This window comes from Ambystoma mexicanum, chromosome 2q (genome assembly GCF_040938575.1).
Source record: "Ambystoma mexicanum isolate Mex_15411 chromosome 2q, UKY_AmexF1_1, whole genome shotgun sequence".
Lineage (NCBI taxonomy): Eukaryota > Metazoa > Chordata > Amphibia > Caudata > Ambystomatidae > Ambystoma > Ambystoma mexicanum.
Genome location: NC_090924.1, coordinates 1080978086 through 1081001651, shown reverse-complemented (window position 1 = coordinate 1081001651; position 23566 = coordinate 1080978086).

Below are 23566 nucleotides of genomic sequence, written 5' to 3'. Positions count from 1 at the left end.
TAATAACAAGCATATTAAGAATTTTCAGGCGGGCAACTGTAACGTCGCAAGAATAAGCTGCCGGACTGCAGCAAGGTAAGAGCAAACTGCCGGTGAAATTAGCATTTGTAATAAAATTGATAGGGATTTTAATGACCACTGGGTTCTTGGCTGCCTCTGTATGGCAGTACAGCTATGCTATCAATATTATTGCTGTACCCAAACCTAATACACCCCCACCCCCAGCTGCAACATGTGTTACGTCAGGTGGTACTAGTAAAATCCCACACAAGGAAAATAGAGATAAACGCAGCACATACTCAGATAATAAAGGTATTGACAACTACATGCAAGATTCAGCACACGTCTCAAACAACATATGGTACCAACACATGACCCACATAGGTAAGCAGACAACAGAAGACAGCTGCTACGTTTGCTCATTAATCCCATACGCCATGAGCGCTTCTCGAACATTTGTTGCCACGGAGATAGATGAAAAAATAGCACGATGTATAATATACCTGGCACTGTTCCAGACGAAAGGAAGATTTCAAGGGACAGTGGTGCAACTGGTGTGGAAAACACGAGATACATATCCATATGAAAACAACTTCCTCAAGACTTATTTGAGTTACCACAAGAGCAGTTTACATGCTGAGGGATTCAGATACATAACAAGTGGTCCTGAAAAAGGAGAAACAAAGAAAGTAACACTACAGTACCTACCATGTGATTGGTACGCCACTGAAGTCCCTGGTAAAAACGGATGTTGGGAAAGACCACTGCTGATAATAACAGGGAAGGTGTACATGAACAACAAATGGGACATAGGAGTGGTTGGCAGCAACATGGTAACAAGAGAAAATATTTCAACTATTGATGGACACAACCATAGATGTTGGATGACTTGGGTCAAGTACGTACCCATGCTCACGTGGATGGAGAAGGATGAAGACCCAATAACAATATTGCCGCTAACTGCGCCTAAGGTATGCTACCAACATAAAGGGAAGGTGGACGTAGGATACAACACCAACTGTGAAAGCGTGATGGAGTTACCTGAGGGGGGAGCAGGAACAGCAGTAGTAATGGACCATTACTGGGCCTGTGGAGAAAAAGCATACCACACACTGCCCCCTCTGTGGAATGGTATATGCACAATGGTGCACGTTAATGTACCATCACTAGTGGTACCCCAGAAACATGTCAATGTGGCGAACTTCCCCAAAATGGATGAAGGGAACAAGAGGAAGAAGAGATCTGTACAACCTCAGAAGGGGCCAGAGAGCAAAACCAACGGCAATAATACTGTCCTGAATAGAAAGAAAAGACAAGGAGAACCTCTGACAGGAAATTACCTATGGGGAAGGTCGGAAACAGCACTCACTTCAATTCCACCAGACCACAGACTATTCAGCAGAGAAGCAATGTTCTTCTCCTCAATAATACATCCAGGACTACAGGCTTACGCAAACGCAAAATGGCTCCAGATAACTCGATGGCAACTAATGATGACTATTAATTCTACGGTAAATGGATTCAACGCAATAAAAGAGGAACTGCGAGCTGTGAGGATGGTAGCACTTCAGAACAGATATGTACTGGACCTCCTCACAGCAATGGAAGGAGGAGTTTGCGCTAAGATAGGACAATAATGCTCTACATTCATCCCTGCCAACGATGCTGACAATGGTACACTGACAGAAGCAGTTTTACAATTGGCCCAGATGCACTCAAAAATGATGGATGAAAGTAAAGGTGTGAAAAAGGATGAGAGCTGGTTTTCAATATTATGGTCATGGATGCCATCTTGGCTGTCAGATAGACTGAAGATTATAGTTGGATGTACTATTTTGGCTGGAGCTACACTGATCATAATAAGATTTTGGAAGGCCCGGAAGGCACGCACCACAGACGAGATGATCGAAATGGTTGGTATACACCTCTTGATGCCAACAGATGACGGCCAACACACAAGCACAATCATAAAAGAGAGAGAGAAGTTGCGCAACCAGATCATCACCAACCACCTGGACCCACCATCTGTGCAGCTCGAAAACCCAAGAAACCCAAGGAGCTACAAAGGGAAATGGGTATACTGCACTTCTGGAGGAACCTGTGCATATATGTATTGGTCATTTGAAGACCATGTTAACCACTATGGACATTTGGGAGGAATAACTAAAATATGGAGAGTGAGAGGAGATAAAGAGAAGGATATGTTTGTGGTCGACAAGTCGACCAGAGGGGGGACTGAAGTGGGAGAATGGAAGAACAGACTCCCGCCCTTCCCCTCTCGCACTTGGCCTAGAGGATCACGGCCTAGACACCCGCCACGAGAGGAGTTTGCCTATCTACCAGACAACCAAATACCCTGGTACAGGAACATACGGATGTGCCCACCTACCTGCCCAGCGGCCCGCCCTGCCCATGCCGACACCTGCGGCATGGATCAACTCGACTAAACCTACACATCGTTAGAGATGCCATGACGACCTAGCCAACGGTCAGCACACCTGTGCAAACATGCACACTGGACACTCCCACACCAATCCACACGAAGAACATACTCAGTGCTATGACGTAGGCGACAGACATACCCACGGACGTGCATCTTTATTATTTTTCACATAGGCTCTCAAAATGCAGAAACGCAAGACGCATAATGAACTTATCTAAAAAGGCTTGCTCACGCTTCTTCTAAGAACCATGTACCATAATGAAGAATATAACGGAGACACAATACTGGGGATAGAGCAATATGATACCGTAACCTAAAGCGCTCTGCATCAAACGGTTCCACCTATGCACCAAGCCCAAGTAGGCCTCAAGCAAAAGCTTCCATGAACATTGAATGAGCAAGAGCTCGGTTGCTGACCCTGCAGAATGAGCCCGGCGAAAGCACACAGCCAAGGGCACGATGTTGCAATCTCGCACGCCGCAAGCCGACGCCAAGGTCGCACCTGCAAGATAAACCAGGCACACAGTGGGAAAAACAATATTAATTGTGCTGAATTCTGCCTCAAACACGGTCCCACCTCACGTGACAAAGCCAAACCTGACAGGATGCCAAGCCCAGGAGGAAGGAGACGCCTGAATCCCACGTTTCAAGACACAGGCAGATACAATTAAAAGACTCATTGGACATCTGCAGCAGTGGGAGTAGTCGACCTCCCAACATATGAATACATCCTCACATTGTTTACACCTACCCATAGCAAAACATTGTTGCAAATGACAGGTGCACCGCGAGCTGGGAACAGCGATAGTCCCAGACTGGGAGGCTCGCGAGCGGACCAATCAGAACATGGGGCTCTTATCACTGACGCCATTAACATTGACCAATCCTCAGAGGTCTTCATGTAACAATTTTCATGTATCAAATTGAAGGGACAGCCCAAGTATATCACCCGACTAACCCTCAACCACTAACACCGTTCTCTATATGTATGCTATACTAACCCTACCACTCGAGTAACCAATCCAGAGTGGAAATAGGTTTTTTGCTAAACTTTGTAAGGTGACGCAAGTAGCGCATCATACTAAGGTAAAAAGGGCCTGCGAGCCCCACGATTGTGTGTGTGTCAGGACGGACGCGTACGATCCTTGACCCATCCCTGCCGTTTTGTCTAATAAACAGCAGAGTCACCTTGCTTCTTGCGTGTGTCTCATACTCTATCTCTTTTGGGATATACGGGAGGAGTTGGGGCCTCCCTGCCCGGAGGTCTACGGACGGCCCGGCCGACCCCGGCAGAATTTCCCCCCGACAGGTACCCTTCCCTTTTCCTCCGGGACCTGAAACCAACTTAGTTATTCAACTCTGAGAGGAGTAGAAAAACTGGTTTGTATAAAAGGTTGACTTAGTTGATTTTGAATAATTTTTTCATCCTACTCTACCTTCTAGTTCTATTATTTTAAGTTTAACGAAAGTAATCAATATATTTACTATTTAACTAGAATATCTAAACATTAATATTTCAGCTAAACATCTTTACTCATCTTTCTAACACAGATTCCATTTTATTCAGAGGCGGTCTATTCTGTAGGAGGAGATGTTTCATCTGTCCTGTTAAGAACTGTTTCGGAATGGCAGGTCTTTAGCTGGTGCACAAAGACCCAGTGTTTCTCTGTCTGTTCCCCTTTTGGTTTTCTTATCAGGTAGAAAACCAGAGAGATCTTATCTCTAATTTCAGAAGCACCCCTCCAGCTAGGCAGAAACATCTGCTCTTTAGATTGGTAAACTTTGTCACCTTCATCGTTTTCCTTTTTAGACTTCATAAGATTGTAATATGACATGGCACTGTTCGAAGATTTCTCCTGGTTGCTTTGGGTGTAAGAAAATGCATGGTAAAAGTGTTCTTAGAGATTTTCTCATATTCATGATCGGTTTAATAGATGTTGAGGCAATACCATTTTTATACCAGCCATGAGTTCAAAAGGAAACATCTTAGTAGTAGAAGTAGGGGTAGACAGCAGAGCCATTGGGACTAGTGGTAAGCACAAGTCTCAACTGGTTCCAGAATCCACCACACATTTGTTTAAGATGTGCACAATTGTTCTATTATATCACCCTACCCTGCTGCTGGATTGTGGGCTAAATGTAATTTTCTTTTTACTCCAAGAATTTCCCATATTTTAGTCATTAACTCACTGGTGAAAGGATAACCCTGGCTGGACTCTATCTTTTTAGGGAAGCTGAAATGAGAAAAGATGTGGTAGATTAAAAAAGTGGCAGTAGTCTCTGCTCTACACTTCGGTGCTGGGAAATCAATCCGTTTTGTAAATGTTCACATGACGGTCAACATATATTTGTGGCTACATGCAGAACAAATTACTGGACTAGTAGAGTCAATTTGAAGATCGGACCATGGTGATGTCATTCCTTTCTTTTGTAAAGGAGCGCAGTGTATCTGAGAACTTTGTTGGAACTGTGCTCACACTAGACACCCTTTTAAATATATGGCCCTGACCCATGCATGGACAATAAATCACATAGGATCTCCATTGTCTTTTGGAATTGCAGAGGACTATCTGCTGCTGCATCGTGGGCATGATTTAACATTATCCTCAGAAATTAGTCAGTTACTACCCACTGATCATAACCAGATTGGGGTGTTCTAACCAAAAGACCATCTTCAATCAGCCTTTTCTAAACATCATCCTTTCCCTAACAATCTTGTTCAGATAAGGCAAGGTTTTCTGGATCTTATAGCTATTGATACAACTTTGTAATAATAAGCACTTCTTTATGGGCAGTGATTAGATCTTGATCTTGAACAGCTTTAATCCACTGAAAGCTCACTTTCCGCTTGAGTTTGTGATCAATTTATTCCAGTAAATTTTATTCTGGCTAATTGATCCACTAAATAGTTTCCTGCCATATTGGGACAATCCACTTTTGAGTGCTCTTTGATTTTATCCCAGTATAAATTTATATTGTTTGATGTGACGCAATCATCTATTGTTTTGATTAACGTTCGGCATTTCAGGGGTTTGTTGTTGGCACAGAGCATATCCCTGGTTTTCTAATTTACCAAGTGTTAAACAAATCCATGTTGAACGTAATTTGAACCAGTTATTACTACTTCCTGGTGTTGATGATTTATGCAGTAAGGACAGCTTTATATATGGCCATCAGTTATGCCACCTGATTACTCTTGGAACCAATTTTGTAGCAGGTCTGAGGGGTCAAGGATATAATTTACCCATGCATTTCTGTCACTAGATACTAGTTCCTTATTGGCATTTTCTTTGATATAGTAGAATATCCATACTCATAAACTATGGGCATTCCCTGACATGTGTTTCCTTCATAAATCTTGTGAGGTGAAGCTAGATACACCTACATATTGTTGGTTATTTTTAATTCTTCATCTTCTAAACAGTTGTCTCGGACACAGTCATGTAGCTTGGCTAATCCACGGGATATTGAACTCTCTATTTTTACCATATGTGATAGCCACGGTTTAACCCTGCATTGATAGGATCCAGGAAATAATCCTTGTATTAGAGACGTGCCATGTTCTTTTCAGCCACTCTGTAAATATTGTAGAGGCTGGTGGGAGGTTTCTACTATGATATGCTCTTCATGGATCAACGAACGGTTGGTTTTCAATGCCAATACCATTACCAGGAGTGATTTTTGCAATCGTTGAACTCAAAAGGTGACAATGTTTTACTTGCATACAAGATTACATTTCTGGTTTGGTCATGCTTCTGATATAAGACTGCAATTAAACAGGTGCCAGAAAAACTTGTTTTCAGCAAAAAAAATGTTTTCTTATAGGATAAGACAACCATGGAGCTTGGCATAAACATCCTTTCATTTGTTTCACAGCCTTTGTTTGAGAATCCCCCACACCCACTTCAGCCCTGCCTTCAATAGATGAACTAAGGCTCTATGCGTAATTATTTATGAATTTATGACAATGGATAGTCAATCCTAAGAGACTCCGTACTTCACATAGATTTGCAGGGTTCATCAGTTTCAGTAGAGCCTCAACTTTCTTTTCCTTGGGATTAATACTCTTGGCTGTGATTTCATGGTTTAGAAAGTTTACATTAGTTCTGTAACATGTGCTTTTTGAAGAGAAAGTTTAATTCCTGCATTCCTCCATGTGGTCATCAGTGGCAGATCTCAAACAAGTGTTCTTCGACAGTTTTACTTTTAATTGCTAGGTCACCTAAATAGGCCAGTTTCCCTCTTTTTACAAGATCAGGCATGGCTTTATGTTGGAAGATGTCGAACACGTTCTCACTGTTAATAATTTACCCAAAAGGTGTATGGGTCCATGTGTACTGCTGCCCCCAAACATAAAAGCAAGTTTATATTGTTATTTCATCATCATCATCATAAAAGTTTATTCGGAAACAAATTATCCATAAACAGTTAACAGAATAAAAATGCATACATTACAAAAGTCAATTCAAAGTATTAAAAAAAAAACTAGAGTATAAATTTACAAACAATACATACAGATTTAAAATGTGCATGTTTGCAAGTCAGGTAATATCCACAAAGAGCAGCCAAACAATTCATTACGATTCAAATTTCAGAGCTCAATCAAATTCTGTGCCACGGTTTTGGATCTCCGATACCAGGCCCGTCTCAAATAATCCACCATACCCCAAGCCACTGGAATAGTAGCTGTCGACAGCAAATAACATAAGGCAGGCTTAGCCTGAAACATGCCGGCCGATCTGAGTAGTGGCAAAAGTGTTCTCCGTCTTAAGTCTATATAATGTGGGCAGAACAATACAAAGTGTAGGAGATCCTCCGCCGGCCACTGACAAAAGGGGCAAGCTGTGGGTTGCACACTATCTGTCCAGCTTTTAGTTCGTACCCCTAAAGCCCAGTGGTCTACAGGATTATCACTATGGAGTAGATATGGCTGAATAGCATCTGTTGTTGCATACACAATGTGCCTTCTGTTTGCACCAATGCGTAAGGCAGCAGACTCCCTATTTGCCACCAAAATGGTTTTGAACAGTTGCTTTTGTGCCCTAACCATACATGGGGTCAAAATGTTTGGTGGGCAAACTAGATTGGCGCCGTTTAACTGTCTGATGCATTTCTGAATATAACTGAGCCATGGGATTTTCTTTACTGCTGAGCTGCTTAGGAGGGCTCTTAAAATCTTATGTGAGAGAATTGCTTTCTGATTTGCCCATAATGCCAACCAATTCAAGACCGGAGCCAATAACCACTCATCAGCAATATGGGGGCATCCTAGTTCCAAATGTGTCCCATAGTTTGAGGCAGACTGCGGCAATCCAAGAAGTATTTTAAGGAAGGCATTCTCAATGTTTTCAATTTTATGGATCCTTTCCATGCCCCACAGTGCAGCCCCATAATTAGTAGCAGATTTTGTTTGAGCCCTGTATACTTGTAAAATAAGTTTAATTGGGCGCCCCACACAGTTCTGTTGAAAGCGTGACAGACCCCCAAGCGCCTGCCTCATCCTCAGACACTGCTTATCAACATGGCCCAAACCTCGCCAATTCTCCATAAAGCAAATTCCCAGGTAGTCAAAACTAGGGAACCTCGGAATGGGTTTACCTCCACTCCATATCTTTCACATTTTAAGGTGTCTAAATCCCGAGCTCTTACATGCCATGACTGCAGATTTCTTTGAATTAACAGAAAGCCCATGTGAAACCATAAAGTGGGTGTAAACATCCACCAGACTTTGTAGGGCTCTAGGGGTGCGAGCGATTAGAACCATGTCATCAGCATAGCATAGGACTGGGAGGGGGACACGACCCACTGTGATATAGTCCGTGTATGATTTGACCAAGGCTTGGTAGACACCATTTACAGAGAGAGCAAACATTACCGGAGGCCACAACACAGCCCTGACGAACACCCAAAACGGTTTCAAAGAAAGCTGTGCACTGTCCCTGTTCCCCAAATCTGACACAGGCTGATGTCTGTTCATGAATTAGCTGGAGGACCTTAACCAGATCCTCCGGGCATCCTATGTCCCTGAGCACCGCCCAGAGCATAGCCCTATCTACTTTATCAAATGCAGGGCTCAGGTCCATAAATGCTAAGTACAGGGGCTCACCCCTGACATATATAGAGGTAGCTCCCACCAAATACAAATTCAAAGCCTGGTCCCTAGATCCCAGCCCCGGGCGAAAACCATATTGAGTCTCTGTAAGGACCCCAGAGTCAGAGATCCATTGTTCCAACCTTGCCAAGACCGCCCGACCAAACATTTTAAAAGAAGTATCGAGCAAGGAAATGGGTCTATAAGAAAGATGACTACCGGGATCACCCTTCTTAAAGATAGGGAACATTATTGCTTGCCTCCATGTTGACGGGTAAAGACCAAGCTCCAGAAATGCATTGAAGCACTTAGTCAAGATTGGAGCCCACAGGGCCACCTCATTGCAGAAAATGTCTGCTGGGATAGCATCAGGTCCAGGGGCACGATTAGGAAGTTGCTTATTAATAGCCACCTCTACCTCTTCTCTAGTTAATCAGAGTTGACATCCTCTAGGCCCAGTATAAGGAGTTGGAGGGTTTGCTCTATATAGGGAGCTAAAATGATTCGACCAAGCCACTGCACTAACATATTTTCTTTATACGTATAAGTTTTGACTCTTTTATGGGCGGGCCCATTGGCCACGTATTCCCAAAAGGTCTTAGAGTCCCTTGACTGCACAGCCTGAATAAGATCTTCCCAGGCTTGTGCTTCTAACTCTGTCTTCCTTTTTGCCAGGACAGATTATTTAAGGAGTACCGAGCCAGTCCAATAGCCATAAATCAAACTGATGGCAGAAAATACTTTAGAATTCTGGATCTGTACAAGGCCCTGAACGATACAAGGGAGAGGCCACCATGACATGTGTGCACTCTTGTTCAATTCCCTTATGTCTGCATCGAGTGTCCATTGGGTGTCAATATTTCTAGTACTGCGTTATTAAAGGTGCTGTGGATTAGATGAATAATCCCTCAGGATTCCACATTTTTGATAATCTCAGTGGGGAATTCCATGACACTAAAGGTAACAGATATCAGGCCTCATGCAGAGTTTGCCTGGTCCGGAAATAAGGGTGATGATAAGCGCACTGGCCATCTTGTTTCCGGACCAGCAAACTACAGGTTTGCCTGCTGGAGCCGCTGTGCCCGACAGGTCTGACACTGCAGAGCACAGCGGTCACGGTAGGCAAAGCCATCACGGAAGCACCGGCACTGTTAATGTTAACAATGGTGCCAGTGCTTCTGTATCCCCACTTCCCTGCCGCTAGACTTGTAATAGCCGTTTGACACCAGGAAGTCAGGCGCTGGTAATGTTTTACAGGGTCTGGTGGCAACCCGCTGTTAGCACCGGCAGGGTTAACGCCAGACCAGTAATGAGGCCCATTGTCTCACAAATACTGGCGCATGTTAAGGCCCCGGGGTATGGTTGTAAAATCATAAGAATTGTCAGAGAAAATTTTCGGGAAATCAAGAAATACTGTTCTTCGTTGTTGTCTTTATTTTTGTGTCTCACAGATATCAGCCATAAGGATCTGTTCTTCAGCCATCTCCCGAAAGCCTGAGAATATTGATTGGGTAGCAATTACTGAAGTATCTTCTAGTTGAGTGAAGAGGATTTTATGGCATCTACCTGAAAGGATGGTTTTTTGGCATTGAGAAAGTTACTGGTGACTTGGAATGCTATCTCACACTTCAGCATATCAAGGGTAATATTCTTTATCCCATACGGTTATAAAGATAGTAGGCCATAAGATTCCCCCCTCTCAAGTATGGAGAGATTCTAGTCAGCTACCATCAGTATTGTTATAAAAATCTCCTAGTATAAGGCCAATGATGGGGTTGGTTAAGTTCCTGGAAAGGTTTCTGGCATCCACAGCCCTTCCAATGGCGGTATCTGTGGATAAAATTATGCTTTAGGGATCATTATTTTCCACCAATATTTGAATGGTATCATCTTTGAGATCTAGTTAGGGAGTTGGGAGTCCTTGTTGTTGAAGAATGTTATTTAAATTAATACAAGCTTCATTAAACATGGATTATCCATTTCAGATCTTTACTAGCAAGGTGTTTTGTTGAGTATTTCCAGGGATAGTAACGTTTTCTTTGATTTGAACTTCAGCAGCATAAAGCAGGTATTGAGACAAAATAAATGCTTTTTTAAGATCATTGAAGTACATGGGGTCTCCCCTGATTCTGGATCAGAATTAGTTATTAACAAAATTCATATTAATTGTGATTTGATGTAATATTGTGTTACCAATGTAAGAATCAGAGATGCCACCCAGAAGTTATGATTTATTGTCTTTGGTTACAATGGTAGCCTTAAGCGTACCCCTGATAGTAATCAGGTGTTTTAAATCCATCACATGAAGTCCAGATACCCATTTATATATTCGATTAAATGTGGAAATCGTTTGATCTTTCTGTAATTGCCTAAGCAGTTTTTCTGCTAGTTAAGCTTCTTTCTTGAGTTAAACATACTATGGCGAGAAATGTATCCATATCTTTGTTGAGTTAAATTCGGACAAATATGATTTCTCCTCTCCTTTGAATAAGAGCTAAACTACTGATTTTGTTTTCTGACTTATCCACTGGTTGACGTTGATCCTTGCTGAAGGTCTGCTGTGGAAAGAATGTTGGTGTATTTGCCAACAGAGTGGCAAACCACTCATTGTTTGGAGGAAGATTTATTTTCAAAGGTTCGGTGGGGGTCCCTTCACTATCATCTTGTTCCTTCAGAGATAAGACAGAGATAACTGGGACTTTAATTTAAATTAATTTCCAATCGATCTGGGTGCTTTTTAATTAAGTGATAAGTATTGTGTGTTCAATCTAACATAGTTTGCACTCTTTTAAAAAGAAATGATCTGGTGGTGAATTTGGGCCCAGAGGACCTGATTCATGCATCTATCAAAGGAGATAGCCTCCAAAGTTAATAGTTTCCCAGCAAAACAGGTGTGCTTGAGGAGCCACTTCTATCATCCGATGGGTCAGTCGATGTCACCTTATTTTGATTTCTATTTCAGTAACCCCCTTTAACTATGGGTTTATTTTCCATCAAAATTATCCAGATCTCCAAGGAGGAGTCTGAGGGTCATTTACTCTAATTTGCTTTTCTTGTTGTTGAAAGGATCCTGGGTTCAGCTTTTCGTGCTGGGGATCCTTTAACTTTGTTTTTATTTTTCCTTTGTCCCCCGCAGTCGGGTTACATGCTCCAACCCCCTCTTTGAACTATTCTCGACTGTGAAGATAGCCTTGGATTGATCTATCAATTTATTGGGCCATGATTTAGATTGACAGGCCACTGGTTGCCACCCAGTACCTTGAATCTCAGGCACCTCCCATAGTACCCCAGAGCTACTTGTAGTGGCATAACACAACATTTGGTGGCCCCCCTGCGAGCCATGCTGAGGGGGCCCTGCCAGTCCAGCAACAAATCATGGGTCGTACCACACTCTGGGCCGGCCTACATTACCACACAAGCGTGCTGCTTCAAGGGTATGCTGCACACTGTACTAGGAGCAGCAAATATATATATATATATATGTGTTTTAATGTATTATACAGCACACTCTCTGAGAATAATTGGCTAAAAAGCCAGAGCGTTTGCAATTGTTTTGTAGGGTAACACCAGTCCAAAAATCCAATACATGCAAGGCACCAACAGTGCACAGGAGCATTAATGCTTTCATTAATTGATTACTTTGCTATTAAAAATGCCATGCCACAATGAAAACATGTCCAACTGGCTGTACAATGTAGACCAGTCTAGATGCATAATAACATATTACAGTAAAGCATGCTAGGCCTCATTTAGACATACCTTGTCTGGTTGCACCAAAATGGCAGTCGAAGCAATAACCCTTATGGTTGTTTTATCACAGATGCCCAGAAAAATATACAAGGCCACAGTAAGAAACAGCTAGACTTGCAGTAAACAAATGCCAGTCGAGCCAGGTAATTACACTTGGCAGAACTGCTTTATCAGACATGCCCAGTTAAAGAAAGTTAAGCCAAACTAAGAAATGACTAAACTAGCTTCACCAAAATGCCTCTCTTGCCACTAATACCACATTTCATTCCTGCTTAGCCTGGAGGTGGATTGCCATTGCGATTAATCCCACAATCCCTGCCCCCCACACAACCCTTCTCTCTCTAACCCCCTGCTCCAACCCCCAAAATCAGTACATCGGCCCAGAATTACCTCCACGTCCCTCTTCCTGGTCCCAGTGCTGACATATGAGGCAACTTCCCTCATAGGTAAGTACAAGGATGAGGAAGAGTGGGGCTAGAAGTAATGAAGATTACAGGTAACTAAGCCAGGCATTACCTTCATGTCCCGCTACCTCATCCCAATACTTGTGTATGAGACAAAGTGCCTCATACACAAGTACTGGGATGAGGCAGAATGGGGATACAAGTAATGACGATTACCAATAGGTAATCCTGGCATTAAACACAAGCAGTGGCACAACACCATTGATCTGACTGGGCTTCAGTCCTCTCCCCCAACCCCTGAAATTTTGGGCTATGTTGACTCAACCTGGCTGACCTATAAAGCCGTTGCCAAACAGAACAGGACACAGATGTTAAATGGCACCTGTGTTTCGTCATTAAGGCCCAACAAATACTAACGTAAAGCATTTCACTGTTCCTTTTTAGGCAGTTGAAATCGTGATGTGGGTTTAGTACTTGCATGCCAGGGGAGTGATTGGAAGGGTAAAGAGGGGACAGGAGACCGCTAATTCTCACAGCTGTCCATAAGTGCATACTTTCAGACTTAAAGGAGAGAGTTAACTACTTGTAACATTGAAGCTACACTAGAATTGTCTCATTAGAATGCATAAAGAAGATAGATGCCCCCACACAAATAGGTTTGCCCCTCCCACACCACTCGTGCAGTTAGCGCCTCTCCCAACATTTGAAGGGTTAGAGACACACACACACGCACACACAGACTTGAGTGTGCAGCCTTTCACCATACCACCTGTACATTTAAAGGAATAGTGCGCTCAAAAATATTATTGTCCCAACAGATGGGCAATAATGAAAAACATGCATTAAACATCATTTTAATTAAAGTTCCTATGTAAACTTTTGATCCAATGAGGCTCAAAGTGTTTACATGGGAGCATCCATTTTGCCATTTCCGGCAGCCTCCTCAGCTCATGATAAGCTCTGCCCTGGTGGCACTAAGCAAACAGCAAAAGCCCCCTACTGGGAGCTTTTGCTTACTGCAGCCAGAGCAGAGCTGTACATGAGCTTAGAAGGCTGCCTTCACTTTCATTTTAAGTTTTTGGTTCTCCCCAAGCCCAGGGAAACACAGAAAACGTAAAATGAAAGGCAAAAAGCAAAGGCGCAGCAATTATAAATACAACATTGTTGTATTTCTGATTGCCTTGGGTGGAAAACTATGGCAATCACAAATACAACAATGTTGTATTTCTGACTGCGGCGGCTTGAGCTTGGAGTCTCCTGGACTTCCCCGGGAGTCCAAGAGACTCCAAGCGAAAGCCGACGCAGTCAGAAATACAACGTTGTTGTATTTCTAAATGCTGCGGTTTTCTTTCTACATTTCTCGGGCTCCGTGAAATGTAGAAAGAAAACCACAGCATATTTAAATACAACAACATTGTATTTATGTTTGCTGTGGCTTCAGCTTTGAGTCTCCTGGGCTCCCCCGACACGGGCCTCATTACGAGTGTGGCGGTCCGGAAACAAGGGTGTAAGTAAGTTTACCGGCACCCTTGTTTCCGGACCGCCACACTCAGAGTCTGCCTGCTGGGGTCGCTGCGCCCGACAGGTCTGACCCTGGCAGGAACATCGGCCCCAGTAGGCAGACTCATCATGGAAGCACTGGCACCATTAGTGACGGTGCTGGTGCTTCTGTGAACCCATGGGGACTAACATTTTCTGGCGCCTAGTTTCTCGGTCCACCGGGACTTGTTATGTATGTCCTGGTAGCACCAGGAAGCTAGGTGTCGGAAATGGTGTTACGCTGTTGACGACTTCGTAATGAGGCCCTATTTCTTTTTGAAGTCATAGGGCTCCCGACCCATGCCTTGGAGGACACCAGCCTTTAGGCTTCCACATCATGAGGTGGGGGAGCCCTGGGACTTCATAAAGGAATAGAATATTTCTTTTAGTCACTCTGCCTTCATAAGGAAATTATTTCTGTAAAAACAATATTTATGAAGGCAGAGTGACTTCAAAAAGAAACTTTCTTTTTTCTGTTTTTATATTTTGTTTTGCAAAAAATAAATATTTTTTTAGTCTGAAGGGCCCCTCCCATGACATGCATGGGGGGGTGCATAGGCCCCAGTTACTCCAGTGGCTACTAGAAACATGCTCTAAAGAAGGAGGAATGGAACACTGTGAGGAACGGGCAGTGGGAACCTCACACTGGTCCCCTGGAAAATCATATGTTAACTTCATAACTCCCTTTCGGTCTTGAGCCGGATCTCCTCAAATTCTGCAAGCTCCACAAATTCTGCAAGCACCTCAAGACTTTCCTCTTGTCCTCCTCCTTCCCGTGCTATCCCCCAGTCACTTAAATTGGTGGCCTGGGCCCTTATGTGTTCTCCTCGGCCCTGATCTTCTATCCAATCCCATGCAGCCTCCACCCTCCTCCTGCACTTGCCTTTGGGCACCCACTGGCCTGTATTGTCTCACAGGCCTGCACTTATGTACTTGCAGGTGACCGCCCTCCTACCAAGTGGTCACTTCCTGGTGGCATTTACCAGTTGCCCTGGCTCTTCCCCCCCCCCTCTGTGGAACCTCTAGCACTTACTCACCTCCCCTGTCCCTTCTCTCTCTGCACTTGCACATTCCGAATGTTCACAAGGCCTAGTACGGCCGCCTCTGCCTCTTGCTCATCATTGTATTTTATTCCATTGTCTTGTCACCTTGTTTCCTCGCCTTTGCCCTGTGGGCGCTGTGAAATACAATTTCTTGATGTATCAGCGCCTTATAGAATACATAAATAAATAACGGGTCTGCTCTCCCTGGTGGAATGACAGAGAGAAGCTGGGAGGTATCATCTAGGGTTTCTTCCTGACCCGGTTAGGTACACAGTACAACATGAGGGTCCCTATCTTCCAGTGGAGAAATGGGTAAGTGACCCTGAAGCACGTCCAGAGTAATAGGGGTGATTGGGGCAGAATCAGGATTAGACTCAAAAGAAAAACTCTAAGGTTGGTGTTCAGGTTCCCTAGGAGTGGGATTTAGATCTGTGAGTTTAGGGACCCACACCAGTGTCTGATATAGCAAATGGTCTAGATAGATGCCAAACTGATTGCCCTCTGTATCAGCATCCTCATTGGCTTCTGGATGACCTTCTGCCTATTTCACGGTCTCAGCAGCAAGACAAGTTTCTGGGGATTTCCCTTTGGGCCTTTCAGTACAGAGTTGCTGCTGTCTAGTCATCAGCCCCTTCGCCGATTCTTCTTTGTTCACTTCTGGTGTCAGCTCAATGTCATCCCCTACTGGGAGCAGTGGTTCTGGTGCAAGGTCTTGATATACCTTTGCTAGCCTTCCTCTCACAGTCAGTTGACAGAGTGCTCTCTCAGCTGATGCACAATGATAAACGGCTGAGCATCCCACTTGTTGCCTAGCTTGCTGCAACCTCTATTTCTCAGGTTGCGGATCAACACACAATTTCCAGGTTGAAGTGCATGAAACCTGACCTGGGCTTCGTAGTGACATTTGTTTCCTTCTGCTGTCTTCTCTGCAGCAGCCTTGGTGAGCTGATATGCTTGCTCTAGTGGATGTTGGAGCTGCTTCACATAGCTGGCATAGTTTCTGCTACCTGTTGCATCTGCAGATCCTCTGCAGATCCTCCAAAACAAAGGTCTACAGGCAGTCGACATCCCTTATGAAACATCAAGAAGTCTGGTGTAAACACGTTGGCATTGTTCTTCGTACAGCTGTAAGCATGCGTCATGCTATCCAAATGCCTACTCCACCTGTTCTCCCCTGGTCTCACGGTGCCCAGCATCGACAAGAAGGTGTGATTGAACCTCTCCACTTGGGCATCCCCCTGAGGGTGGTATATTTATTTATTTTTGCATTTGTAGCAGCACACTGAATCCTCAGGTATCTAGGCGCTAGTTACATTAAGGAAAGGGGAAGGGGTGTACAGGTAAAGGTAAACAGGATAAGTAGGAGGCATACATTCAAGAAGTTTAGCAGTAATACAGTGTCTTGGCCCCAAGGAGCTTAGGCAAAAAGCCAGGTTTTCAAGTTCCTCCTAAAAGAGCAATAAGAGGGTTCCATGAATTGTAACCTTTTCAGGTTGCGTTCTGAAGTGCCAGCAAAGAGGGCATTGCAGTAGTCCAGCTTGGCCCTGGTGATGGCTCTGGCACTTGTGAGGCAATTGGGTATGGAGAGGAAAGGCTTACTGGCATTGATCAGTTTGGCTGTGTCAGCGGCAGTGGAGAAGGAGATAGCGTTATTTTGACGTGAGAGGTTGAGTGACACCCAGAGTTTTGGCAGCAGGTGAGATGGGGATTAGGTTGCCGTTGATGTTGAAGGAAATGTAGGCTGGATCCAAGTTGTGGAGAGAGGTGGGGGAGCCAGCAATGAGAATCTCAGTTTTATCATCATTTAAGCATAGCATGTGTGTTGCTATCCAGTTTTGGACAATGTTGTAGACTCAGTTGATGGTAGCAGTATCTTGGTGGTAAGATCCTGAGAGGGGGAGGAGAGTTTGGGTGTCATCAGCATAGTTTGTGTAGGATATGCCTAGGTCATCCAGGTGATCACAAAGGGGTTTTGTATAAATGTTATACAGAGTCGAGAAAAGGCAAGAACCCCGGAGGACACCTCAGGTAACTGGCATGGGTGAGGTGGCATGATCGTCTATGAAGACACAAGCGGATCTGTCTGTTAGGAAGGATTTGATGTGTAAGTGATTTCAATCCGGCACACACCGAAGTCAATGCCTAGCGTGTAATGCACAACTGAAATCCTTATTTATTTTTGTCTAAAAGTTCTTTATTCTGAACGATATACCACTCATATCACGCCCCTGTCCTGGTCAAACTGAACCAGGAACCAGTCTGGTTTGCAAAGTTAAAATATTTATTTATGTATTCACAATTCAATCACACTATGTTTTAATGGGTACACAATAATCACCAATGGGGTGATGTAACACTGAATAATCTCTTTAATACACAAGGAGTAATAGTGAGCAAAAAAATTCAGCACAGAAATAATACTTTTGTGTGTGTGTTCAGATCGGATTGCACTGTGGTTAAAGGTTCCCCCTGCACACCCCTCAACCCCCCAATAGGCAATGTAAAGAGATAGGAGGAGAGAGCAGGTATTCAGGAATGGCAGAATTCAAACAAAATATCAATCCCACTTTGCCCCTTTCAAACACAAGGGGAAACAGAATTGACTGTCAAGCTGTCAGAGTGGCTTTTCAAGTTATCTTGAGAATGGATTGGGTAAAAACACTAATATGGTCAAAATTGCTGTAATTGCTATAAATTCTTATGGGAGCCACTTTGGATAGTTGCACACAAATTCAAGTCGAGAGCAATCAAAAGCTGTTTTACACGTGTCAGAATTCCCCAAAAATGAAATGTGCGGCAAACTTTCCACTGCACGGTAATCGCAATAACGAGGGAATCGTATGGATTTCAGATGTGGTTTCAGATGCAACGGATGTTAGCTACAAGCAGAAGTTGAAATTTAGTTTCTAGCACAAAAACTGAGGAAGTTATGGACGTTTTAGTCGAGGTCGTTTTTTCAAGATATGCGCAAGAATGGAAAACAGGGATGCACTTTTAAAATGACAAAAGGATTTCTTACACTAGAGAATGACTATGAATACAACGAATACCCCACAGGAACACAGCCACTTGATCAGAATGACTGCCTGCCAAGGACTCGCCTTCTTCAGATGAGAAAAGATCAGCGCAAAGATAGTTTTAGCAATGCTAGTACAGGAGGAAGATAGGAGGGATAGGATAGAGAGTTTAGACAATTCAAAAGTACTCCTAACAATACGGTTCTGAATACAAGATAGGATGGGTTTAAGATAGGGATTAACTGAGCAAGGTACATATGCTAGTGACACAGTTCTATCTATAGATACTCACTAGATATGTTTTTAAACGGAACCATCAGGATTCTGGTCCGTCAAGATTCTGGTCAGGGAATGGGATCTGGTTTTCGGACAGACAGCTGGGCACATCGGATTAGATCTGCAATCAGCAAGGCGCTCTGGTCACAGCACGGCACAGGACTGGACTGGATCTGCAATGGCTCTGGTCGCAGCACGGCACAGGACTGGATTGGATCTGCCCTTCTTGGTTCTGATGATAATTATTTCAGCAGGCAAGCAGTGCAGCGCAGCGCAGCCCGGCTGTATTTTGATGCTTCCCCTTAGGTTTGTGGGGTTCTGGTTCTGGAATTCGAGGCCTACTTGAAAATGGTTCAGCTATGCAATGGGTTTCTGCTTTGCCAAGTTTCTGGAGTCAGGAGCAAGGAAGATGGAGAGTTCTGCAAAAGGGTCCTCCGCCAGGATCAGGATAGTGAGTGAATCTGTCTGTCCTTTTGAGTGGTGAGCTGTCTCTATGTATGCTATGATAAAGGGGTGTGTGCGCTGGTTTAGCCTAAACTCGCCCCTTTGACAGGCGATTGGGTCAGAGTCTCCTCTCTGCCTTGATAGGAGGAGAGAAACAGGGTGTCACCTTTATGGTGTGATTTTATGAGGCTGAGAGTCCACCCCTAGCCCCTTGAACACAAAATCTACTTTTGGCACCATACATAATTACACATGTGCACAATCACATATACAGATTACATATTTTATATAGCAGCTATCACTCAAAACCCCATAGCCGTGGGATCTTCTCTGCTTTTCACCGAATTTTGCCCCTTCGAACACAATGTCCAATTTGTAAACAAATTTCTGCACGTGTGCGCCTTTAACATGTGCATACGTGTATAAAGTTTCATACCTCTAGAAGAAATACATTTGGTGTAAAATCACATTTTCTGCCGTTTCTTTCCAGAACATGTCACACGATTTTTCCGCCTCTTGAAACGTGCAGCCAAAACTTAGATTCACAAATCTATTACTTTTACATTTTGCACAATTTTAACTGGCAAATTATAAGTCTTTTAAAAAAAGTGTTCTTTGTGAAGGTTCAGCCACAGATGGTTGTTTGGGTCCGCCTCTCTCTGTCTCCCTGCAGTTCAGTTCCCTGTTTGCTCTTGGCAGAGGCCATTTACGACTGTCCTCACACCTTGCATTTCCTTAGCAATAGCTGTTCATTGTTCCCTTTTGCCTATGTAGACCAGGTTCTTTCCAAACCCTATAATTATCACTTAGGTGTGATTTCCTGCTGGAGGAAAAGGCCTCTGTGAAGAAACCTGTTATTCCAGTTTGGTTAGCTTTAGCCAGGCTTGATTTAATTGTTAATTGTGTTGCATTTTTCCTTAGTTTACAACAAACTTGTGATTTCAAAATAACAGCTAGAATTCTCATTCAAGATTTTAAACCATGGGATCAAACAACTACAACATGGGTGACTATCAGCAACAGGCCTCTTAGATGGCAAACATTTGATTTCAGTTTATACATGTTTAAAGTTTAATCATGCAGGCTTCCTGACAGCTGTCATCTCTGCAGTCCCCTGCTGCACAGAGTTTGGACATCCACAAACAGGCCACTTTTGCTGTGGAAATCTCTTTATGGTCTTAGCTTTTCAGGACATTGCAAGTTCACAATGATTTCTTAGACTAAGTGAAATGTAGCACCCAGCAAGAATTTTGGATGTTTGAGGGTATTTTGTACCGGCATTGTGCAGTTTCAGCAACAAAGAAAAAGGTATTTAAAGCAAGAATTTGGGGTTTCAATTAGCAAAACACTGCTTTTTACTTCTGTACTCCATTTTCACTTGTTTTGGAGCCCAGTGACATATTTCAGGAGTGAGATCTCTGTTCCACCACTGACAACATGCGTGGTAGATTGGGCAACCATCTTTTTGTGATTTGCAAAGCGCGATTTTCAGAGGTTTTGGCAAGCACAAGGGTTTTACGGCCATTTTGCTATTTCTGGCACCATCACAAGACACTGATGCCGCATCGCAGAGCAGAAGTGGGTTAAAACATCCCACAGAGGCACAATAGAGAAGTTTGCTCTGGTGGTGAGGTGATCGCAGAGAAACTGATGGTTGATGAGATCAAACGTTGCTGAGGTATCCAGCATGAGGAGCAAGGCAGGTCTACCTGTGTTTTTGACATCGTCTAGTTGATTTTTTTGTTCGAGTAGGACAGTTTCCATGCCATGCCTTCTGCAGAAGCCTGATTGATGGGAGCCTAAGATGTGGTTGGCTTCAAGGTATTGTTGTACCTGGATGTGGGCTGCACGTCGAGGATCTTTGGGATGAAGGGCACTGTTGTGATAGGACCGTAGTTGGTAGGAATGGGGCGGTTAAGGAAGTTTTCCATGCTTCTTTCAGGGATGCTGGAACAGTTTTTGTGGAGAAGGAAGCATTGATTAGGGCTCTGATGAATGGTGTGAGTGACACTACACAGTCTTTGATTATGGGGCTGGGCAAATGTCGCCTTTGCATCGGGATGGCTTGAGGCTTTTGATTATGTTGGCTACTTCCAGTTCTGAGACAGGGTGAAAGTCAAATGGCGTGGAGGATGGGGAGTGTGGTGCTGTAGGGTGAGAGGAGGGTGGTGGTTTGGCCCAGATGTCTTGTTGCTTCGGCAGATCTTTTTCTGGAGTGCACATTTTTCCTGTAAGTTCTTCTTGCACCTTGGTGCACCAGTAATCGTCTACTGTGTGAATGGTGGGAATGGTGACTGGAGACTCAAGTTTTTGCAAGAGAGTGAAGAGTTCGCGAGAATGAATTTGGTGCTTTCCATTCTCTTGTTGTAGCTGTACGCTTTGGTGGTGTGAATGGCTTTTCTGTACTCTTTGGCAAAAGAAGTAAATTGGACTTTGTTAGTTGAGGAAGGGCTTTTCCTCCAAGCCGATTCTGCAGCATGTTTCAGAGTGTGCGAAGCAAAGAGCTCAGTGGTGTACCATGAGTTTTTCTTAAGAGCAGGTTCGGCTTTGCTCTGTTTGAGCGGGGCGACTATGTCAACTGCTTGAGCAATAGTTGCGTTGAACAGATCGACTAGGGCCACAGGATCGGTTGTTCTGTTGGATGGGTTCTTGAGGTCTAAGGGGAATGGTAGGAGGTGGTACTTGGTTAGGTTCTTGGTGGAGCGGGCTAGGCCATTAGGTTTCATTGGGTGGCAGGAGTAGGGCCTTTGCCAATCGGGATGTCAAAGGTGATGGCGTGGTGATCTGACCATGGGCAGGTCGAGATAGTCGGGCAGGAGATGTTGCAGTTGAGAACAGCAATCCAATCAAGAGTGCAGCAATGGATGTGAGTAGGGTCAGTGATTCAATGAAGGAAGCCAGCATGATCGAGAGACATGGCTATGCTTTTGGCGTGTGTGTCAGTGCGGTCGTTGAGGCCCACGTTAAGGTCACCTAAGATGATGAGTTTGGAGCTCGTTTAAATGAGCAATTGATGACTTGTAAGAGATTTTCCTCGAAGGAGGCGATGGGGTAAGGGAATCGGTAGATGAGGTGGAGATTTTATGGGTCTTCTTGATGGCAACCAGCTCAAGAATCTGCTTGATGAACGTTGATTCAAAATCCGGTCCCTGGCCCAAGTTAATCCTGGTCGGCCGCGTGTAGTGCACAAAGTATTTCTTGCACAACATGTTGGCAATGGTGGTGACAGACTGATTTTTAGTGGGAAACGCCTGCAGGTACATAGGAAAATGGAGTGCTGCCACCAGGATGTTCTGCACACCTCACCTTTCCATCTCCAACTTGAGGAAAACAATGCAGATGAGGTCTAAGGGCCCGCAACTTGGCAGGACCAGCCTTGACAATAATACTCAATATCTGCTGCTAGTCTAAGCCAGAAAAACCCTGAGCAGACCAACTCAAGGTTCTGTCGCAGCCAAGATGTCCATGCTGGTTGTGAAGTGCATACGATAAAGCTTGGCTGAATTTCTGTGGGATCACCATGCAATATATTAGCCAGCCTCCAACGTTGCTCTCCTCATATAGGATTCCACCCTTCTGCATGAGCATCTTCCACTCCTTCAGCATTGCAGCTTGCTCAAGGTCAGCATAAACATCTCTTTTTTTATTTTTTATTGTATTTGGTTCAAAGTAAACATTTCATTAGAACCTTTACAATATTCAATCATACAAAATCCCTAAACAATCACTTAAACAATCACAGAAGTGGAGAGAATAAACAAAGATAAATAAAAATTAATAACCTCTTACAACATAGTAACCTCAGTAAAAAAAATCCATTATCCACACTTCTTGAGGCTCCTGTGGGGGAGTTATCACCACATCCTCAGCCTAAATTTGTGTCTTTAAAACTATGGGATTGCGAGCCTACCAGTTCCATTTACTTATCATCATACCAGGGGTAACCTCCTACTCTGTTTTCCCCTGTGGAGATTCAGCTGTACATTCCCCACCCAAGCTTGCCAAGCCAATGTGCACTTCCCTTCAGTTCTAACTAAGAAGGTTCAGTTTTTCCAGTATTTCTACCAACATTGCAGTTAGCTGTACTTCTAGGCCTGCAATCATTCTTTCCCATAAGTGTTCTGATACAATTCCCTCCTCCCTGTTAGTGAATCTTCTTAACTCGGCCAGCCTCAAAGCCCAGGTTCCTTCGCACTCCATTAGGATGTGATGGAGTGACTGAGATCTTGGGTTAATACAGATTTTACATAGTTTGATTGCGTGCTCCTCCTGTTTCCTTATAGCTAGGACTTCACCAGTCGGGAGGAGGTTCAATCTTACTCGCAAAAAGTTAGATCTTATTCTTGGATCAGGATACTTTACTAAATTACGGGGAAAGGGACCCTGCATTGTTTTCCGTCGTCAAGAAAGTGTTGCGTGGCGTGAAGCTTTTCACCATAGATATGGTTTCGATCCAGTCCAAGCATTCTAGATCGCGTTTTACCTTGAGAGGATTAGTGATCAGGGTCTCAAGATCAACAACTGTCCTATCCAGAATGGTTTTTACCCTGTTCTCCAAC